We start from the raw sequence: 4,096 nt of genomic DNA on the forward strand, positions 1-4,096 counted from the left end.
TAGCTCTCCGGTGCCAACTACTTTAGTGTTTTGCAGGTGGTTTCCTTTCCTGTGTCGATCACAGGGGACTTTGTTTCCATCTTCACCCCCTTGTCCTACCTCCCTTCCTCCTCCGCAGGCTTTACTCCCCCTTTAATCTGGGAGCTGCAGTTGATTCTCCATGACCCTGGCTGGCTGCCGTCCCTCATGGCTGCTAGCAACAGCTGTTCTAAGGCTGTTTCTTCAGCATAGCAGGGCTGGGCATGTCCAGGGGTTAAGAGACATTGGTCTCTGGCTGGTGTAGGTCCTGTGTATTGTCTGCTCAACTTCCTCATTACTGCCATGTGACAAATGCAAGTCTTAGTCATGCTAGATTCTTTCACCTTGAGTCAATTTTCCAATTGTATGTAAGGAATTTCTTCTAATGGTTAAACATAAGCAACCTTAGAAACCAGTTTGTGAAGGAAGTAAAATTAAATGCTTCATTTATCTTTGCTTTTACCAAATAATTTGGGTAAACCTTGCAGTCATCCAAATAACATCCTTCCCAGTGAATGCCAAAGCATTCAGAATTAAGACAGTAATGGTGGGGTCTTGGAAGAATTGCTTGAAAGAGATGACAGTTCACATGGGCTGGGAGGGCCTTTAGATCCACTATAAACAACTTAATTAATTTTACTAGTGTAAAATTAATAGCCTTGTATTTGAATCTTGGCTCTTCAGGTTCAGTGAATTGGGGCAAATTTCCTATTTTCTCTGTTTTCTCACATCTACAATGAAGTTGAGATTTACTTGCATCCTTTAGTTCATCAGAGGAAAAAGTTTCCTCTACGTACAGTCTTGTGTTCATTAGCTGGGGACATGTGAATTAAACTGAAAAAAGTCAGATTAGCAAGAGAAAAGTCCTCTCTTACTCACCTTTGTCGTAGGAGCAAAGAGAAAAATGTTACTCTCCAAACAGCTAAAGACAGGGGTTTATATGCCTAACTTAAGAAGGGGAAAGGAGGAGGGACAAAAGGCTTCTATGGAAAGAACAGATGGGTTTCTAGAGGAACAAATGGGAGATAAGAAAGTCTGTGCTAATGTTTGTTGGTGCAGATGCACGTTCTCTTCTCTGTCCTTTTTCTGGCCAGTAAAACTCCTCTGAGAAGGGATTTATGGCATCCTCGCTCCCAGAAGTTTCTGCCTTTAGTTAGATAAGCTCCAAAAAGCCTTCTTCCTGTATCTGTTAAATCTCAAATGTCTTTGGTTTAAAATCATCTTCATACCAGCTCTGTGAGTCTGAGTAGATCCCCACAGGTTGCTGTGAGAATAATCAGGGTAAATTCGGTGAAGCTCTTAGCACAGCATTCCAAAAAAAACCTTGTGATTATTATTGATATTTGAAAATTAGTCTTTCTGCCTTGCCACCAGTAGCACATGGGAAATTATGGTGATTTTTAGTACAAATGTAAACCCTTTTCATAGATCTCAGCAAGTTTGCTTAATTTCTGCATCAGCATTTCTTGTATTCAGTTGCTGATTCGTCACTTTTTGCTCATATTCGACCTAACTCTTCTGAATCAATTTCTTACTGAGCATTAAGCTTGCCTTAGAATTCATTGCAATTGTCCTAAATAATTTGGGTGGCTCAAGAAAACAAACATCTTTCATGATTCTCTTTTTCCTAATTTCTTCCTGACATCCCATGGATATTCTGGGATGTCACTCATGGTGGTTTTGTTTGGGTTCAGTTTCTTTTGTCTATGTTGTTGTTGTTGTTGTTGTTGTTGTTGCTGTTTTTTTATTTATATCCTCTTCTTCTCATTTGACTTCTTGCTCCTCAGAAGAGAAACAGAAAAGTGGTATCTTTGCTTTTGTAATCCGCTCATGTCATCAGTTGTTTATAAATGCTAAGCATTTATAGGGCCACTATGGGTTAGTGGGAAAAATACATCTTACCAATAGATATCATCTCTTTTGCCATTTGATAATGTCATGGACTTTTACACAAGTTCACTGAAGCTGGAGTGAACAAAATCCTAATGCATTTAAGATAGGTCAGAAGATTTGCATATGAGCAATATTGCTTGCAGGAGATAAGTAACTTCTCTTCAAATTGGCTTAAAACATATAATTTGCCAAAGTTACCTTCTGTTGCCTAAATTCCCCAGATAAATATTTGGTTTACTTTGCTTGGGAAAGCATTACTCATAATAAAAATATCTTAGTTGTTGTATATACAAATGCAATGGAGTATAAACATGCATATTAATTCACTACTTTAAATTGGCCATTGCTATTTTATTGGTCAATAAACATTTTATTTATTATAATATTAAACAATTGTTATAAATATATTAATAGAATTGTTTACTAATTTCTAAAAATATATCCTGTATCTTGCTTATGAAAATGCATTTATAGAACCCTTGAGTTGGTCATTTGACATGGAACATTATTCCTTTTGTGTTCAGCATTGCCAAGAGAAAACTAGTGCCATCTCTGAAAAGGTAGTAAGTTTACATTTGTTGGACCACTAGGGGAAGTAAATTCTAGAGCTAAGAATGCTTCACTGATTCTATAGTTGACCTGAGGAAAATAAGGCCAATATCCATCCATTTAGTTGAGAAAATAGCCTGGCAAAATACATAAGAAAGAACTAGTTAGACAGCCTTGGGAAATAAGATTATTAACAAATAATTTCAATATATTCAATTAGACAAACCACTAAGTCATTTTAAAACCAGTTACAGGGGTGCCTGGGTGGCTTAGTCGGTTAAACGTCCAACCCTTGATTTTGGCTCAGGTCATGACCTCACAGTTGTGACATCAAGCCCCATACTAGGCTCCATCCTGAGTGAGGAGCCTACTTGGGATTCTCTCTCCCTTTCTCTCTCTCTGTCTCTCTCTCTTTCCCTCTTCACCTCTCCCCTGCCCACTCTTCCTCTGTCTAAAATAAAATAAAATAAAATAAAATAAAATAAAATAAAACCAGTTAAAATAAAACTGAAAAAAAACAGTTAATAAAAATTTTTACATACTTGAGAATTATAATGCTGGTCATGAAATGTCAGAATGAACATTAATTAGCTTTGACTTGGGCTTTGTGGATATGGAATGTGTGCCTGGCATCTGTCATAATACATGGAGTTCTAGAAGACCTCTTTCTTGGATTTTCTCTATCCCCCATGAAAGAAACTGAACCCTAAAATGTTACTTAAAATATTACCAACCCAGTCAGAACATCATTTACAATAAAAAGACAATAGCTCAGCTCTACAACCATAATTACTTGGGTAATTCAGGAAAGGAACCACTAATTTTTCCTAAATTGCCAAGATAATGGAGGGGATATGGAGTCAATTAGCTGAATTATTCTAGTGGTTAACTGCACAATTCAAATAACTTGATAATTCTAACTTCACCCTTCATTATTTTGAGGCTTACTTTAAAAAGTGGCATTTGTTCCATTTTCAGATACATTATTTAAAACAGAAATGCCTCTTATTGAAAACTACCACTAATTAGTGATTGAGGCAAAATAGCATATGTTTTCTCTGCCTGATGAGATCTTAAAGATCCTGATGATTATTTTTAATTATACTATTGTCTGTGTATCCCATAGCATCTTATTTTCTTCAGCTAACAGATGAATAGTCTGAAAACTAGTCCTTATACCTGAACAACTGGCCCTCTCAGGACTTGCTGGGACAAAGCTGAATCTTTACAAGACAGACAAATCAGAAAGGAGCATGACTTCTAAAAGACTGATGATCCATCATTTTAGTGTGGAGGGTTCCATAAAAAAGCTGCTCAACATGGGTTCTAGAAAAAGTAATGACCAGGCTTTGGAAGACAGACCAGAAGTAACATCTGGATGGGCTGCCTCTATATGATGGTCCTCCCTCCTGACCTGCCATTCCAGGGAAGAGGTGATGCCAAGCCCCAGTAAAGGAATTGGGCACAGCTAAGTGAGATTTTTTACTTTTTATGATATACTGGAGCAGAATAAGAAACAGGACTAAGGCAGAAGTTCAGGGACAAATTAGTGCCAGGGACACAAGACCAATGTTGAATTCTGTCATCAGAGACATCAAATAACCACACAGAATTCCTGATTCTCCAGCTCCCCCAA

At 37.4% G+C, this 4,096-nt stretch overlaps 1 long non-coding RNA gene across 1 annotated transcript; it reads right to left on the reverse strand.

The window, feature by feature from the left end:
- Positions 1 to 2,247: 2,247 nt before the first annotated feature.
- On the reverse strand, positions 2,248 to 3,184 carry LOC147584489 (uncharacterized). The gene is made up of 2 exons (XR_015250431.1): positions 3,003 to 3,184; positions 2,248 to 2,597 (listed from the first exon to the last, which is right to left on the reverse strand). It is a non-coding gene; the product is annotated as an uncharacterized LOC147584489 (long non-coding RNA).
- Between the last annotated feature and the right edge of the window lie 912 nt (positions 3,185 to 4,096).

This window comes from Puma concolor, chromosome A1 (genome assembly GCF_028749965.1).
Source record: "Puma concolor isolate L17-30 chromosome A1, mPumCon1.1.hap2, whole genome shotgun sequence".
Taxonomy (NCBI): domain Eukaryota; kingdom Metazoa; phylum Chordata; class Mammalia; order Carnivora; family Felidae; genus Puma; species Puma concolor.